This window comes from Microcebus murinus, chromosome 16, assembly GCF_040939455.1.
Source record: "Microcebus murinus isolate Inina chromosome 16, M.murinus_Inina_mat1.0, whole genome shotgun sequence".
Classification (NCBI taxonomy): Eukaryota; Metazoa; Chordata; class Mammalia; order Primates; family Cheirogaleidae; genus Microcebus; species Microcebus murinus.
This window is the reverse complement of record NC_134119.1, coordinates 28,927,462-28,947,115: the sequence shown is the minus strand read 5'-3', so window position 1 is coordinate 28,947,115 and position 19,654 is coordinate 28,927,462. Positions and strand designations below refer to the sequence as shown.

The window sequence follows — 19,654 nt, the reverse complement described above, 5'->3', positions numbered from 1 at the left end:
CTTAAACCTTAGGTGTGAAACTATTAGAATTCTAGAAGAAAATGTTGGAAATACTCTTCTAGACATTGGCCTAGGCAAAGAATTTATGGAGAAGACCCCAAAGGCAATCACAGCAGCAACAAAAATAAACAAATGGGACCTGATCAAATTAAAAAGCTTCTGCACAGCCAAAGAAACTGTCAAGAGAGCAAACAGACAACCCACAGAATGGGAGAAACTATCCGCAAGCTACACATCCGATAAAGGGCTGATAACTAGAATTTATTTAGAACTCAGGAAAATCAGCAAGGAAAAATCAAACAACCCTATCAAAAAGTGGGCAAAGTACATGAACAGAAATTTTTCAAAAGAAGGCAGAATAATTGCCAACAAACATATGAAAAAATGCTCAACCTCTCTAATCATCAGGGAAATGCAAATCAAAACCACAATGAGATATCACTTATCTCCAGTAAGAATGGCCTTTTTCAAAAAGTCCCCAAACAATAAATGTTGGGGTAGATGCGGAGAGAGAGGAACACTCCTACACTGCCGGTGGGACTGCAAACTAGTTCAACCTCTGTGGAAAGCAATATGGAGATACCTTAAAGCGATACAAATAGATCTGCCGTTTGATCCAGCAATCCCATTACTGGGCATCTACCCAAAAGATCAAAAGTCAGTTTATGAAAAAGACACCTGCACTCGAATGTTTATAGCAGCACAACTCACAATTGCAAAGTTGTGGAAACAACCCAAGTGCCCATCAATTCATGAGTGGATTAATAAAATGTGGTATATGTATACCATGGAGAACTACTCATCTTTAAGAAACAATGGTGATATAGCACCTCCTGTATTTTCCTGGATAGAGCTGGAACCCATTCTACTAATTGAAGTGTGGAGTCAAGAATGAAGTATGAAGTATGAAGTCAAGAATGGAAAAATCAGCACCACATGTACTCACCAGGAAATTGGTATTAACAGATCAATACCTAAGTGGACATATAGGAATAACATTTATCAGGTGTCGGGTGGGTGGGAGGGGGGAGAAGGGGATGGGTATATACAAACATAATGAGTGAGATGTGCAACGTTTGGGGGATGGTCATACTTGAAGCTCTGACTCAGGGGCAAAGGGGGCATGGGCAATATACGTAACCTTAATATTTGTACCCCCATAATGTGCTGAAAAAAAAGAATACAAAGTTTGTTATAAGGAGAATAAGTTCATCGGCTCTAATGTACAGCACGGTGACTATAGTTAATAATACTCTACTACATATATAAAATTTGCTAAGAGAGTAAATCTTAAATGTTCTCACCATGAAAAAAAATGGTAACTTATGTGAGGTGATGGATGTGTTAATTAGGCTGATTATGGTAATCATTTTACAATGTGTGTGTGTGTACATATATATATCAAATCGTCCCATTTTACACCTTAAATATAATACATACAATTTGCTTTGTCAATTATATGTCAATAAAGCTGAAGAAAAAGTCAATTAATATAATCTAGCACATCAACAGGTTAAAAAAATCACACAATCATATAAATAGATGCAGAAAAGAAAACTTGAGAAAATCCCAAGCTCATTCTTGATATTAAAAGAAAAAACCCTCAGTAAATTAGGAATAGAGAGAACTTCCTCAACTTAATAAAGAATATCTTTTTCTGGCTGAAGGGTAACTTTTATGTACAGGAGACAACAGTGTACATTTAGCCCAGTTTGGTGGCAAGTTCTGTAGCCTTTGCCTTTTCTAGCTTGGCGATGCAATCCACAGATTTCAGACCCAGGACGTTGCCTCCCCAGTGACGATGGATCTCGTTGTATCTGTGGTAGTTGGTCCTGATGGCTTCCACCAGCTTAGCCAGAGCTCCTTTCTCTTCCGAGTTAACCTGCGTGAAGGCGACGGCGGTGCAGGTCTTCCTGTGGACTAGACGCCCCAGCCTGGCCTTCCCCTTGACAATGCAGTAAGGGATGCACCCATCTTCCGATGCAACCCATCTTCCGACACAGCGCCGGCAGGAAGACAACCAACTCGATGGGATCCACATCATGTGCGATCACCACCAGCTGAGCCTTCTTGTTCTCCACCAAGGTGTTGACAGTGTTGACTCCTGCTCAAAGGACAGGTGGTCTCTTTGTGGGGACATCCCCTTTGCCGGCAGCTTTCTTCTTAGCCTGGGCCAACAGTCGCTGCTGCTTCTCTTGCTTCCTCTCTGGTCTGTACCTGTGGGCCAGCTTAAGGAGCTGAGTAGCCGTTTGGCGGTCCAAGGCCTGGGTGGTTAATGGCAGGAGGCACTTTCAGCCGCTTGTAGAGGAGAGCTCTTTGCCTCTGCAAATGGATGTAGTGGGGCCATTTGACAAAGCAGGTGAGGTCCCTTTTGGGCCGTATGTCCTGTCCAATGCCGAAGTTCTTTGGCCTCTTCTCCAACACGGGGTTCACCACCTGCTTCTTCATCAGGGTGGGGGCCAGAGCCACCTTCTTGCCCTTGGCCTTCTTTCCCTTTGGCATCTTGGGTGGCTGGAGCAGAAAGGAGAATTTTTTTTTTTTTGAGACAGAATCTCACTCTGTTGCTCAGGCTAGAGTGCCATGGCTTCAGCCTAGCTCACAGCAACCTCAAACTCCTGGGCTCAAGCAATCCTGCTGCCTCAGCCTCCCGAGTAGCTGGGACTACAGGCATGCGCCACCCTGCCAGGCTAATTTTTATATATATATATTTATATATAATGTATAATATTTTATATATAATTTATATTACATAAATATATTTATAAATATAAATATAAAATATGTTTATATATTTTTATATTAAAAATTTATTTATATATTTATAAAAATATAAATATAATTTATATATTATATATAATTTATATATTCATATATATATATATTTTTTTTTTAAGTTGGCCAGCTAATTCTTTCTATTTTTTTAGTAGAGACAGGGTCTTGCTCTTGCTCAGGCTGGTCTCGAACTCCTGAACTCAAATGATCCTCCTGCCTCGGCCTCTCAGAGTGCTAGGATTACAGGTGTGAGCCACCACGCCCGGCCCTAGAATATCTTTTTAAAACTACAGCTAGACCAGGCACAGTGGCTTATGCCTGTAATCGCAGCACTCTGGGAGGCCAAGGTGGGAGGATCACTTGAGCTCAGGAGTTCCAGACCAGCCTGAGCAAGAGGAAGACCCTGTCTCTACTAAAAATAGAAAAAGTTGTGTGGTGGCATGTGCCTGTAGTGCCAGCTACAAGGGAGGCTGAAGCAGGAGGATCACTTGAGCCCAGGAGTTTGAGGTTGCTGTGAGCTAGGCTGATGCCATGGCACTCGAGCCTGGCTGAGCAAGACTTCGTCCCAATAAATAAATAAATAAACAAAATTACAACTAACATCATAGCAGTGGGAAACTCAGTTTTTCCACTAATATCAGAAACACGGCAATATGCCCTCTCTCACCACTTATTTTCTTGGATATGACACCAAAAGCATAGGCAATAATACAAAAAATAAACCAGTGGGACTACAGAAAACTAAAATAATACTGTTCATAAAACGAAACAATCAACAAAATGAAAAGGTAACCCACTGAATGGGGGAAAGTATTTGTAAACCATATATCTGAAATGGGGTTGATATTCAAAAAATATAAACAAAAAACCTAATAAACCAATTAAATAATAGGCAAAGAATCTTAATAGATATTTTCCAAGGAAGATATCCAAATGATCAGCAGGCATATGAAAAACATGGTTGACATCACTAATCATAAGGGAAATACAAATCAAAACAGGGGTGGGGGGAGCTATACTTACATCAGACAAAACAGACTTTAAGTCAAAAACAGTAAAAAGAGACAAAGGAGGCCATTGGATAATTATGAAGAGATCAATTCAGCAAGAGGATGTAATAATTCTAAATATATATGTACTCAATACTGGAACATTCAGATATATAGAACAAATATTACTAGATCTAAAGGGAGAGATAGACTCTATAACACAATAATAGTGGGGGACTTCAACACTCCACTCTCAAGATTAGACAGATCATTTAGACAGGAACCTGACAAAGAAACATTGAATTTAAACTGAACTTTGGATCAAATAGACCTAACAGACATTTACAGAACAATTTATCCAACACCTGCAGAATACACGTTCTTCTCATCAGCACATAGAATCTTCTCTAGGATAAGTTGGTTCACAAAAGACTCAACAAATTTAAAATATTAAAAATATTGAAATCATATCAAGTATCTTCTCAGACCACAATGGAATGAAAATAGAAATCAATAACAGGAGAAGATTTGAAAACTGTACAAATACACAGAAATTAAACAACATGTTCCTGAACAACGATTGGGTTGAAGAAAAAAGTTAAGGAGAAAATTTTAAAATTTCTTGAAACAAATAAAAACTGAAACAGAACATACCAAAACATACAGGATACAGATAAAACAGTGCTAAGAGGGAATTTTATTGCAATAAATGTGTATATTAAAAAGTAGAAACATTACAAATTAACAATCTAACAGTGCACTTCAAGGGACTAGAAAAGCATGAACAAGCCAAACCTAGATTAGAAAAATGAAAGAAATAATAAAAAACAGAATGAAACAGTATAGAGAACTTCAAAACAATATAAAGAACAAAAAAAATAAAAAGTTGATTTTTTTAAAGACAAACAAAATGGATAACCAGGAAAATAAAAGACTGAAATAAACAGAAAAGGACACATTACAACAGAGACTACAGTGTATGAATGATCATCATAGAGTATTATGAACAACTATACACTGACAAATTGGAAAACCTAGAGGAAATGGATGAGTCCTGGACACCTACAACATACCAACATTGAATAATCAAAAAGAAATAGAACACTTGAACAGACTAGTAATGTGTAACAAGATTGAATTGATAATAAAAAAGTCTCCCGACAAAGAAAAGCCAAGGACCAGGTGGCTTCACTGACAAGTTCTACCAAATGTATTAAGAACTACTACCAATTCTCCTACAACTATTCCAAAATAACTGAAGTGGGGTGATTCTCCCTAACTCATCCTACAAGGCCAGCATTACCCTGATACCAAAACCAGACAAGAACACAACAAAAAAGAAAACTACACTTTGGGGAGTATAAAATGGTACAGTTATTTGGAAAACAATTTGGTTGTTTCTCTGTTTCTCAGGCCAGAAAAAATATTTATGAGAACTATGACACACACAGGTTATTATATCTACATTTTACATGGAACACTTACTTATCAGCTTCATAACAGCAACAACCCCTAGCTGTTTACCCAAGAGAAATGAAAGCCTATGTCCATAAAAAGACTGGCATACAAATGCTCAGTAGCAGCTTTATTTGTGACAGATAATATCTGGAAACAATCGAAATGTCCATTAAGTGATAAATGGATAAACAATTGTTATATATGCATAAAAAGGCATATTAGCAACAAAAAGAAATGAGGTGTTGACATATATAACATGTATGAATCAAAAATAATTACCTTGGGTGAAAGAAGCCAGGCAGAAAAGTGTGTAATGTGTCATTTCATTTACATAATATTCAAGAGGATGTAAACAAAGTTATAGCGGATCAGTGGTTGCCTGGATAATACGAGGTGGAGGAACAGAAGAGAACAGGAAGGAATGGATACCAAAGGGGAATGAGGGACAATTTGAGGGTTAAGGATGTATACATTATGTCAGTTCTGGTGATGGTTTCACGAGTGCATAATTTTTCAGACTCATCAAATTGGACACGTTAAATAATGCCATTCAATGTAGAGCAATTATATCTCAATACTTTAAAAAGGAAAAGTATCAAAACTCCTCACAAAGAACAAAACCTCTAGTACTTTATTCCTTCTGGTCACAATGTAGTTGACCACTCAAAAAATATATAAAACACAAATAAAATTCTCTTTGAGTGCCTCCCTCAAGCTCAGTCCCACCCAGAAAATACAACTGTTATTAGAATGACATGTGCCTTGCACTCTTTTAGTTTATGCATTTACTTACACACATACACATAACTTCTTTCATGTGAAATAGAACCGTTACTACTCATATTGTACTAAAATGTTGCTTTTTCACTCAAAAAATGTTTAGAAGGACAAAATCTGCTGCATGATATAGCACCTCTTGTATTTTCCTGGATAGAGCTGGAACCCATTCTACTAAGTGAAGTATCCCAAGAATGGAAAAACAAGCACCACATGTACTCACCATCAAATGGGTATTAACTAATCAACACTTAAGTGCACATATAGTAGTAACATTCATCAGGTGTCGGGCAGATGGGAGTGGGAAGGAGAGGATGGCTATATACACACCTAATGAATGTGGTGCACACCATCTGGGGGATGGACATGCTTGAAGCTCTGACTCAGGTGGGGCAAAGGCAATATATGTAACCTAAACATTTGTACCCCCGTAATATGCTGAAATAAAAACATTTTTAGGCTGGGCGAGGTGGCTCACGCCTGTAATCCCAGCACTCTGGGAGGCCGAGGCGGGCGGATTGCTCGAGGTCAGGAGTTCAAAACCAGCCTGAGCAAGAGCGAGACCCCGTCTCTACTTTAAATAAAAAGATATTAATTGGCCAACTAATATATATAAAAAAAATTAGCCGGGCATGGTGGCGCATGACTATAGTCCCAACTACTCGGGAGGCGGAGGCAGCAGGATTGCTTGAACCCAGCAGTTAGAGGTTTCTGTGAGTGAGGCTGACACCATGGCACTCACTCTAGCCTGGGCAACAAAGCGATTCTCTGTCTCAAAAATAAAAATTAAAAAAATGAAAATAAAAAAAATTTTAATAAAGCAATGAACTAGCATACTAATTTTCAACTACATAGGGATAATATGAAATGTAACTTTTTTTAAAAAAGTAAAGTGTTTTTGCATTTTAAAAAATCTGCTGCATGCCTTTCAACAGAAGCATGGTGTTAAATCATATGGATGCAGTTCATTTTATGACGCTCTACAGATGGACTCAGATGCAGATTTAAAGACTTCTTTATGCATGTATCTTTAAGCACTGAGTTATTTCCTTTAAAAAAGGACATTCTCAATTTCCAGATTATCAACAAAATATTAATTTGTTCAATTAAAGAGCAAATGCTCATATCCTTCTCTGAAAAGAATAATATACAGAAAAGAATTTTATATATACACACACACATATATATAGAATTTATATACAAAAAATAATAATATGCAGTTAGTGTTCAGAAAGACATTGTATTTTAGGGGGAGAGACAGACAGGTGAACAGACTATTAAAATTCAGGAAAATGAACACTCTGATAGAATTAACACAGGAGGCTGTGAAAAAACAGGTAGGAGTACCCTGCCTTAGGAGATCAGCATAAACTCTTCCTGTAATTCTTCTTTCTCCCCAAATTGCAACATGCTTCGGCAAGGTTTGCACCTTCTCCTGCAAGCCTTGCTCTTTCCCCTAAGGCATGCCTAGCACAGGGCTCTTGAGCACTGATGCCTCAATTGGAGCTGCTGGCCAATAGACTGAAGTTATGATTGGCACAATGTCCTACATCCTCCTGCTCTACTGGCTGAGCCCAACTCCACCTAAGGAGGACAATAAAGATCTGTGTTCAGAGTCACAGGGAATAGAGTTCTGGACTCCATAGAACCCGCTGCCTCCTGTCTTCCAGGAGCCATGAAGTCCCTATTTTTCACCCTTGCTGTTTTTATTCTCCTGGCCCAATTGGTCTCAGGTAAACAGAATCTTGGGGAAGAAGAAACACTGGCCTAGAAGAGGGTCCTGCCCACCAAGTTTCTGTTTTCAAAGGGTCTGTGGAAGAGGGGGCAGGGTTCTCGCTGGGAGTGGTCACTGAGGTTTGTCCTACTTTTTCAGAACACCTCTGTTTTAAGAAGCTTGAAGGCTCTCACCACAGCAGGATTTATGAGTGGAGCTGGGGGAGGGTAAGGCAAAGCCCATAAAGTTGCCTCCAAAGGTAGAGATGATCTTGACAAACCAAACTTCCCTCTATCCCAGCAGTCCCCAACATTTTTGCCACCAGAGACCATTTCCATGGAAGACAATTTTTCCACAGACCAGGGAGGGGGGATGCTTTCAGGATGATTCAAGTGCATTACGTCTAATGTGCACTTTATTTCTATTATTATTACATTGTAATGTGCAATGAAATTATTATACAACTCGCCATAGGTTAGGGACCCCTGCTCTACCCTGTCACTCAGGGCCAATCCAGTGAAGCCCTATCTCACTTCACTTTGCCATTGATCTTACCTCCTAAGGTAACAATTGTGTGATATTACTCCCCCAAATTTTCTTGGTCTTACAGAGAAGGTCTTTGGGGTTTTTTTTCTTGGATGTAATTAATAGGACAGGAAAGTGGGGCTTCTAAAATACCTATAGGACTGTAAGATGGAAAAAATGAAAAATATTTTGGGTGGACATAGGGAACTATTAGAAATTTATAGATTTCATCTGTATTTGTGTAAGCATTCCTTATTTTTAATTTATTCTGTAGTTTATATTTATAAAACTAATATAAGAATGCTGAAAATGTTTTGGACATAAAGAAAAGGGCCACAATGTCATTAAAAAATGCTTATATTTTTTAAACTATGACCAACTGATATAGGAGTTTGTAATCTGCTTTTTTTACCCTAAGATTATATCAGGAACATTTTCACAGGTCATTGAATATTCCTTGAAAATACCTAGTGCAGTAGATGCTTGTTATTCTGTTATATTTTTGTGCCAATATTAACTTGGAGAGTACCTAATTGTCTGTCATTTGGATTATTTTTCCTAATGTGTGACTATTATAAATAGCATTGTACCTTATTAATAGATCATTGTGAGATTCTCTTATTGTATAGGCAAGCTTCAGAAGTTCCATTGCTTGGTCTAAGGGCATTATTTCTTTGAAGTTTACTGGCATATATTGCCAATAGTTAATATTAGTACATTTATTTTTTAACCTTTCTAGTTCATATTTCTTGCAAATATTTCCTAATACATTGGTTGCTTCTAAAATTTATTTGAGACACATAACTTTCATTTGCATGATGTTAAATCTCTTGTTATTTTCTTTGCATTCTTCCATTAACGTAGAAAGTTCTTCTCCATGTTGAGAACAGTTACTCACCTATGCTTCCTGTTTTTCATGGTTCTGTTTTTTACATGGAACTCAATCCCGTCTTTTATATAAGGCACAAAGTGAGAAGCTGACCTTTTTGAGTTTAATTTCTTACTGAATTTTATAATAACTCTGCAGCCTGCCTCTACAGATAATAGTTTATGTTCTCTAGAATTTGCACAACTGTTCAAATTGATGAATAATAGAAAATTAGTAATGTTATAAGGGTTGCCTCCAAAGATGTTTCAGGCCTCTTGCATCCTAGAAATTCTATGAGTTTAGATTAAATGATTTCTTCCTCTGTCCCTGGGACAGTGAAGACATCTATCACATACTCGTATGGTGTCCTTTTTCTAAACTAAAGGACGCTGAAGAAACTCCTCAGGTCCCTTTCTGGACAAGCACAAGCAATTCAGGATTATTCTGTCAGATTAGCCAAGCCTACCTCGAAATTTGCAGGCATTAGAAAAGACATTTGGAGATAAAACCAACAAAACACTGGGGTGCGAGGAAGATCAGGACAAAAAGTTAGGAAAATTGATCTGAGGTTTCCATCCACATACGTCAGCTTAGGAAGCCAAAGAAAAACATTTGAATGTTATCCCTCTGCAGATGTTTGAGACAGTGAGAAAGAAGGAGATTATAGAGGGAGTTTATGTTATATGTATATGTTATATATACATATGTATATATATGTTATATCTATATGCATATAGATATGTTATGTCTATATGAGTATATATCTATAAACATATAGAATATATGTTTATGTATATAGAAACTCATTTAATCTCAGAGGAGGATTAAATAGCTGATAAGGGATAGTTAACAGTAGTAATGGTCAACACTCAGAAATGATTGCAGTCAATCATTTTTTATTTACTGTCAAAAATTGATTTACTGTCAAGCTCCACTCGGCTAGAGAGGAAGCTTAAGGCTAAGGACTATTGTGGACAGCCTTTGCAGATACAAAATAGTAAGAAGAGGAGAAAGAGTAGGAGTCATGAAAACAACAGAAGTCAAGTAATCTTAATGTACCTCAGAAATATCAAGGGCTTTCCCTGCTCCTGTCCTTTGCATATGCTGTTCTTTATTCTTGGAACACTTGTCCTCTAGATCTTCACACAGCTGGTGTGTTTCATCCTTTATGTCTAGGCTTGAATGTCACTTCCTCAGAGATAATTTCCTCAGTGACCCCATGCGGAATTCTGATTTCGTGAGTGAGAGGTGTATGTATACATACCGTGTTTTCCCGAAAATAAGACGGGGTCTTATATTTATCTTGCCTCAAGAAGACTCCCTAGGGCTTATTTTCAGGGGATGTGTTATTTTCTTTTAAATACGGTACAACAATCTGCATTTACTCAAATATAGTTAAGTCGTCTTCTTCTGGAACATCATCATAACTCTCCAAACCCCGAATTCCATCCTGAATTTCTTGTGACTCTATTTCCTTAAGGACCATTGGCCCCAGTCTCTCATGTTGAGCAATAATAGAGCTCTCATGGGGCAGATGAGAAGGGCCAGACGTCTTCTTTACCGCTCTGCGACGAAATGCATGGGTTGTGCAGATGCGCTGCGTAGCCACGCCATCATCGGGTCTCATGTTCCGGGTAGGGCTTACACTGCACAGATGCTTAGAAATCCTGCTAGGGCTTATTTTATGGGTAGGTCTTATTTTCGGGGAAACACGGTATATGTAGCCACACACATGCACATACACAGACATATATATACATAAATGTATATGTTTATGTGTATAGAAGGTCATTTTATCCTCAGAGGAGGATTAAATAGCTGATAAAGGATAGCAGCAGTTGTAATGGTCAACACTCAAAAATGATTGCTGTATTCATTTACTGTCAATTACATCCCATTATTTCTTTCATTTTTTGCACTTACCACAATCCGTGGTTATTTTGTTTATTCACTTATTTTTTTATTTTCTTTCTCCCCCACTCCAATGTAAGGTTCTCAGACCTTGCCTTCCTATTCATTGTTTTATTCCCAGCATCGTGCAGAGTTCTTGACATAGCAGGCACTCATTATATATGTATTCATTGACCAGAGGAGTGAGTGAAGCAACATGGAGCAGAGCGAAAAAGAGTTCCAACATCTCCTTAGAGCCTCTACGTGTTAAACCATGTGATGAGATAATTTATATATGTATGTAGTTTGTATACATGTACAAGCACACCCCGGAGAACGTCTTCCTCATGAATATATTGCTAATAGAATGCCTTTTGTGTTCTTATTCCCAAAACTTCATAGAATGTACTTGTATCTCAGTATCATATGGGAGCAGATATAGATAGAGATGAAAATTTGACATTTATCTTTCTATAACTCAACATAATTTTTTATAAATCTGGATTTAGTTTACTAAAATATACATAAAAATTTTAGAGAGATAAGTACCAAAATATTAACCATCATTTTAATGGGGTCATAGATTATTGATCTTTTATTTTTTTAATTTCAAAATATTAAGGGGGTACAAATGTTTTAGGTTACGTGGCTTGCTTTTGTAATGCTTGCATCCTGACTATAGGTGTTTCCATCACCCAAATAGTGTTCATTGTATCCACTAGGTAGGTTTTTGACCCTCCCCCCATCCTGCTCTCGGGTTGATTTCCATTGAGTTTTACTTCCCTCTGTGCACATGTGTGTTAGTTCCAGTCTAATAGTGAGTACATGTGGTGTTTTATTTTCCATGCTTGAGATACTTCACTTAAGAGCATGGTCTCCAGTTCTATTCAGAGTGTTGCAACAGGTATTAATTCATCTTTCTTATAGCTGAGTAGTACTCTACAGTATACATATACCACATTTTATTCATCCACTCATCAATTGATGGGCACTTGGGTTGATTCCACATCTTTGCAATTGTGAATTGTGCTGCAATAAACATTCAAGTGCACTTGACATAATATTTTTAACAAGACAATATGTAAGAGGAGTCTAGAGTTACATTCTAAATATAACTTGTAAAGTTATATTTCTCAGAAACATGTAAAGGCATTTTGAAAATCTCACCAATTGTCAACCAAAGCCATGTGTGTTTCAGTAATGGTGAGAAAGATAACAGCATGTCAGACCTTTTCTTATTTTAAAAATAATCGTTTTTATTTCTATTTAGGGGTTTATGTGTGCCTTGGTCACACTTGAGGAAACTGGTTGGGGATTTTGTGTTCATGTACAATAATATGTTATATATTTTCTCATTTAATATAATAGGAAGTAGCCCCTGGTGAGTCTTTGCATGCAGAATTCTGATTTCAGAAATCAGAAGCCCATGCATATATTAAATATTCTATGTGTGTATACATTTATAAAATCTCATTTAATCCTCAGAGCAGGTTTTTATGATTAGGAAAATCATGACCAAGTAACTGGTAAGGGACTTGAATAATCAGTGCACAAAAATCTATTGTTTTTGTGATAAACATTTCACGTTTGATAAATCTATATAATTCCTTTACGCAGGTAATTGGTATGTGAAAAAGTGTGCAGACAATACTGGAAATTGCAGGAAGACGTGCAGAAATGGAGAGAGGAAGACAGACTCTTCTTCGGGCGGGTGCCCCAAAGAAAAATCATGCTGTATTCTGTCATACAAAAAAGGTGAAAATTGTAACTCCATGAGTACAAGTGCTCCAGCACAAGTATCTGGGGAAAACGCTCCTGCTGAGGCTCCTCCTGAGGCTGCTGATTCTTGAAAATTCCAGCCTGTTTCCTGACCTAGGATTCCTGATACATTAAAGCAAAGAGGCTTATTCTGGTGTCAATCTTGTCTCTATAGCCCCTTCCCACTGCTCCTCCACTCATCGATGTTTGGAAGGTCCTCACAACTTCATTGCACTAGCAATTCTGGGGTAGGCATGCAAATAAGATAAAAGCCAGGCACAAGTGAAGGTTAATCCCAAACACCCAATCAGGACTCATGAGTAGAAGCAGTGCCATCTTTGAAGAGAGTGATAGGCCCACAATACGCCCTAGCAATTTTATCAAACCTGAACATGTTCAGAAACACCTGGAGGAACCAAAACACAGAGTTCTGGGCCTTGCCTTTAGTTCCTGATTCTGCGACAGAGCCTGAGAATTTGAGTTGCTTTCAAGTTCCCAAGTGATTCTGGTGTTGCTGGTCCTGGGACCACACTTTAAGAACCAGTAGCCTTTCAGCTCTAAGAAACAATGGTGATATAGCACATCTTATATTTTCCTAGTTAGAGTTGGAACCCATACTACTAAGTGAAGTATCCCAAGAATGGAAAAACAAGCACCACATATACTCACCAGCAAACTGGTATTAACTGAGTAGCACCTAAGTGGACACATAGCTACTACAGTAATAAGGTATTAGGCAGGGGGAGGGGGGGGCAGATATATATGAGTGAGTGAGATGTGCACCATCTGGGGGATGGTCATGCTGGAAACTCAGACTTGTGGGGAGAGGGGGGGAAAGGGCATTTATTGAAACCTTAAAATCTGTACCCCCATAATATGCCGAAATAAAAAAAAACAAAAAACAAAACAAAAAAGAAACATTGCTACATTATACTTTATTTCTATTGGAATGTAAATAATTTCTAATTTTTGCCAAAACAAAGACTTGAGCCTAACATGCAGTTAGTTGCTATCAAAGAGTAATAAAAGTTTTTTTCACTCTAAAAAAAAAAAAAAACAAAAACAAAGAACCACTAGCCTATATTATGGAATGACTATTTTTTTTTTTAGAGTAGCCGTGTTTGCCAGTCTGTCTGCCCACTGTGAAATTATAGTGTTGGTCTCAATATCTCTCTCCCCACCTTTGTCATGCCAGCATCCTTTTGATTCTAAAAATATGAGATTGAATTATGTTTTGTTGAGTCTACTTCACCTTTGACCTCATAAAATGCCAAAGGTTTAGTGGAGAGATGTAAAAGTGGGAGAAAACATTGGTGGAAGGTTTATCTCGACTATTGACACAAGTTCATGGGTGCCATCACAGAATCCTTTTTCCTTCTTCACTTGATCCCAATCCAGTTATTAAGAGATCCATGTGCATTCTGCCTCTAATTGTGCATGACTTTTATCTCCAACTGCTACTGAGGTTTTTGCAATAGCCTCTCCCACTGATCGCTATGCATTCCTTTCACAAACATACCCATCCATCCTCCACAATGATGGCCAGAGTCATTTTTATGAAACACAAATCGAAATCATTAAACTCCCCCCTGGCATCCTTGCCCACAGCTTAGCATCCTACACCAACTCTCCAGTCCAGCCTTCATTGTTCTTCATGTTCAGAACCTCCTCCTATCTCTCCCCACAGGGCATCTCCTCCCTCCTCCCCACAGGGCATCTTGCACTCCTGCCGCACACACTTATTTGTAATTGATTTCAACTCACGAGATTACTTTTGGCTTTGAGTTTTTGTGCACACTTTTCTGTCTCCACTTATCCCTGCCTGGAAAAAGTTCTTTATTTTCTTCTGGAGGCCACTGATAACCACACTGCTTCACCCGAAATAAAATTACTACCACCTCCTGTGCCCCACTGTTCTGGCTTATCCAGAATTTTATGTCATCATCTCACAGGCTGTATTCAAGATATCTGCATATGTCTTCTCCCCTACTAGGCTTTGAAATTTTATTCAAGAACAGGAACCATTTTATCTTTCTCTTTTTCCTATCATTTCCTAACTAGATTCTATATTAATTCTTGTTGAATAAGTAAAGGTGGTTTTCAAGGGCCTGAAAGATTTTAGGGTGTTACCGAAATCTCACCTTTATTTATTCTAGATCTTCCCCAGGAAAGTGGCTTCTGTCTCCTTCAAAGGACACATTATGATCTATGTTATTACATAGTAGAGGGGGTGGACTCTCCCAACTGGAAGGACATCATTGCCTCTTATACTCATGGCTCTCTTTGTTGGCAGAACTCATGAACTCACATTGGAAGGTGGACAGATGGAAGCAGTTTACTTCAGCAGGGGAGGATAGCAGGAAAAAAACATGAGCTTTAGAGGCCTACATATAAGAGGTCTTCCATGGTCCCACTATATATCAACTCTTGGATTATGGACAAATCCTTTCCCACCTTTGAGCCTACATATTTGAAACTGAAAAATAGAGAAAATATTTACTCCCATTCTAGGTACTTTGATGGTTGTAAGAACAGCATATTAAAACATTAGTCATATCATAGGGACTTAGCTGCAGCAGGTTGCTACTTCCTAGATGAGGAACAGCAAGGCACATTTACCTGGGGCCCGGCCCATTGGACCATGACTGCTCTGCATAGATATGGGTGATTATAACCCATGTTTTGCCTGGGGAAAGACTCATTATTATGCAGAGAAGAGTGACAGAGTTGAGGGTCATGCGACCTCTTTGAACAGCCAGATGGGTTTTAAAGGCTTCTGGTAGAACTTGTTGTGCTTTCTCCTCAGTAATCACCTTGATTACTGCCTTGAAAACATCTTAGAGCTATGATCACTTTGATTATGGATGAGGAATATAATCTCAGGGCTGCAGTCTGAAACATTGTCCTCCTGTCCTCTTACCTTCCATCTGACCCATCCTTCATACCATGCTGGAACTTAGTGGCAAATAACATTTCCCTGCTTTGGGGTTGACTAATCAGTCTGGGAGGCAAGGGGACGAGAAACTTTATTGTATGAGAACTCACAATGTGCCATGCACAATAACGCACAATTTCTTAAACAAAAGCATTGTTTCACCATGATGAGAACATAATAAAAGCTGAAGGGTTTTAATAATAAAAGCTGAAGCTAAAAGGGTTACATCTAGATTTGTCCCTTACTACTTTAACTCATTAGGTGGTCTCTCTCTCAATGTCTTCATTGGTAAGGCAAGTATAATCACATACCTACCTCCTGCAATCACTCTAAAAACTAAAATAAATAAGGCACACAGAGCACCATCATCTATGACATCTATGAAATTCTAAGTAATGTAGACTTCAAAAGTCATGTGAGATATAGGTTCTTCCATTTTTAATTATGAAAAATTTTAGAAATAAAATATAAAAATTCTAGGTGCAGGGAGGAAAAGGATCTTGCACAGGAATAACCATATTTGGAAAGCAATTTTGCCTGCTCCCAGGGCCACATCTCTACCCCATCTCATGCTAATCCTGAAGATATCCTCAAAGCTGACTTCTACCTCTTTAGCTCGTCACCTTGCAGAGCTCTGTAAACCATGCATGTGCATGTCTATGTGCTTTCTAGTGATTTTGAGTAAATCTTTGCCTTCAATAAATTAAATGGGATTTTGATTTCAATGACCATTGATACTTGGTCCTAATTGGATATTCATTCAAAAGTATAATTTTTAAATTATAGATTAAAAATTATAAATAAATCAGAATGGAATTCTAAAAATTGTTGAATGGAGAGAAAAAAGAAAACAGAGAAATTAAAAACAGAAGGAACAAACAGAAGACAAAACATAAAACGATAGACTTAATTTCTAACATATACTAAAAAGATGCACCAGGCAAATATTAAGCAAAATAAAGTAGAATGGCTATATTAATATCAATTAAAGAGACTTCAAAACAAAACAAATTACCAAGGACAGAGAGGAAAATAGTATAATGACAAAAGAGTCAATCAACCAATAAGACATAGCAATCCTAAATGTCTACAAACTATATAACGATTTCAAAATACATGAAGCAAAAACCGATAAAACTAAGAGGAGAAATAAACAAATCTACAATTACAGTTGATGACTTCAACAATTGATACAACAACTAGACAGAAAATCAGCAAGAGTATAGAAGAATTAAAAAATACCATAAACCAACAGGATCTGATCAGTAATCATAGAACATTCCACTCAACAACAATAGAATACACTCCTTGGTGTTTATGTCAGACAAATGAAAATGTTTTACTCCACTAACCCTATACAATGATATTAGTGGTAGCATTATAATAGCCTAAAACTGTAAACAACCAAAATGTCATTCAATAGGTGATTGACCAAAAAAGAGTGGTACATCCATACTATGGAATACCACTCAGCAACAAAAAGAATAAATTATTGTTACATGCAACCATTTATATAGATTTCAAGAGCATTATGCTGAATGGGGGGGAAATAGACAATGTCAAGAGTCACATGATTATATTCTTGAAATTTAAAAATTATACTAGCCTGAGCAAGAGTGAGACCCTGTCTCTACTAAAAATAGAAAGAAATTAGCCAAACAACTAAAAAATATATAGAAAAAATTAGCGGGGCATGGTGGCGTATGTCTGTGGTCCCAGCTACTTGAGAAGCTGAGGCAGAAGGATCGCTTGAGCCCAGGAGTTTGAGGTTGCTGTGACTGATGCCACGGCACTCTAGCCCGGGCAACAGAATAAGACTCTGTCTCAAAAAAAAAAAAAAAAAAGAAAATTATGAAAATATAAAACAAATTAACATTTGCCAGTAGTTATAGATAGTCAAGGGAAGAAGGTGAGTGTGACTATAAGAAAGTAAGAGAAGATCTTTTCGTGATGAATAATTCTATATTTTTATTTGGTGCTGGTTGAATGAATCTAAAAATGATCTGATCATCCAGTATTAGGCACATAATTCAGTTGTGAAGTTTTAGCCCACACAACAGTGTTCTCTAGTAAGTTTCTGCAAAGATGGAAGTGTTTTAGATTTGTACTGTATAATATGGTGGCCACTAGTCACATGGCTCCAAAACGTTTGAAATGTGCTCTATAATATTGTGGACACTAAAATGACTGAAGAACTAAACTTTAAATTTTTATTTACATTGAGTTAATTTAAATTCAAACAGCCATGTTTCTGGTAGCTACCATACTGCATTTTTACAGTCTGGATTCAAACCCAGCTCCATCTCTTTCCAGCAGTGGGATCTGAGGTAAGTTTCCTAAATTTTGTGTGCCTCTCAGATTCTCATTTGTAAAATGGAGATAATAATATATACCTCAAAATGTTGCTGTGAGAGTACATGAGTTCATACACGTAGAACACCTAGAGGAGGGCCAGCCACATATTGTAGAAAGTGCTATAGAAGGGTTCGTCATTATTCCTGTCGTTGCTATTATTATTGTATATTGCTTCCGTTTCTAATGTCTGACCTTCTAATGACTCATATCCATGGTACCATATTTCATTTTGTGTTTTATGATGTTAAGCTGTAAAGATTTTCATTTTAATTGGAATTTCACATTTAGAAATTCTTGGGTGCCTTGGATGCATGAAGAAAAGATTGACACTTGCTTCCACCAATCACCTAGCTGTACTAACTGGGACTACTTAAAATTAAATTCTCTGCTTGATTTTTTTCATCCACATAAGTAGCTTGAACTTAGATTGAAAACCCATGAGAAGCTGTGGTTACAATTCACTAGGGTTAACACAGGGTCAATATTTCCCTCCTGTATCCAAAGCCAAGGTTAGCATTGGCCAAAAAAAAAAAAAAAAAAAATCCAATACAAACTACGCACATGTGCGTGTGTGTGCATACTCATATGTGTGTGTGTGTGTGTGTGTGTGTGAGAGAGAGAGAGAGAGAGAGAGAGAGAGTTCATTCTTCCTTATGCTGAGGTTGTTGCGTTTGAATCCCAGGTTTATATTAAGGGTATCAATTATATGTTTAACCTTGGACTGGACGTTGATTTTATACATCCCACACAGCTATCAAAATGGTGTTCCATTTACTTTCCAGAGTTTCCAATCTTAGTTTTTGGCCTGTGCAAATTCCTTCAGTTTTTTGACAGCTGCACAGTATAATAATAATTTCCTTTTTAAGTTTATCAAACTTTTTGCATCATTCTCACCAGATACATTGTTCAATGTATCTATTCTGCTATATTTCCATTAAGAAAAGTTTATTATTGTGTCTTATTGTCTAACATTGCTGGAATCTCTTTATAATCCCGTGATGAATCTCTGTTAATTGATCAATGAGTTTAAGCCAGGAGAATGTATTGTAATTACTGGTATATTAGGACTTTTTCCTGCCCTCTAGTTGTGACCTATCTATTCCCCATTTTCTTCATTTCTGTTAGATAGATCCTATTTTCTTCTGCTAACATGAATATAATACATTCTTTATTTATTTGTTTGTTTTATGAGTGATTTATCTTCAGTACTAGGACCCATTCCTATGATTATGTTTCTCATTATTAATTTAACACCCAGTTCAGAAATAAAACTTAAACAAGAAGAAATCCTTATATACTTCTCCTGATTGCTCAGACTTATCTTATTGTTCTTATTTGATGCTCCACCAACAGGTCACCTATAGGAGAAATTCATGTCCACAGGAAGACTATAAATAAATAATAAAATCAATTCTTTGGCTAGTGCTTAAACTATGTAAAGGCTTGTGGCAAAGGTGAAGAGAAGTGATCCTTAGGATCTCTGAGGTAAAGTCCCTTAAATTTATATTTGCCTGCCGAAAGGATTTCTTCCATGTTAATTTCCTTCAGTGTAAAAGATATTACTGTGAAAACTACTGCATGACCTGAATGATGGGGAAGTGCTCATCCAAGCC

The 19,654-nt window shown here is 37.4% G+C and overlaps 1 pseudogene; it reads right to left on the bottom strand.

Annotated features, from left to right (window-relative positions):
- Positions 1–1,678: 1,678 nt before the first annotated feature.
- On the bottom strand, positions 1,679–2,576 carry LOC105866108 (large ribosomal subunit protein eL8 pseudogene; annotated as a pseudogene).
- Positions 2,577–19,654: the final 17,078 nt, after the last annotated feature.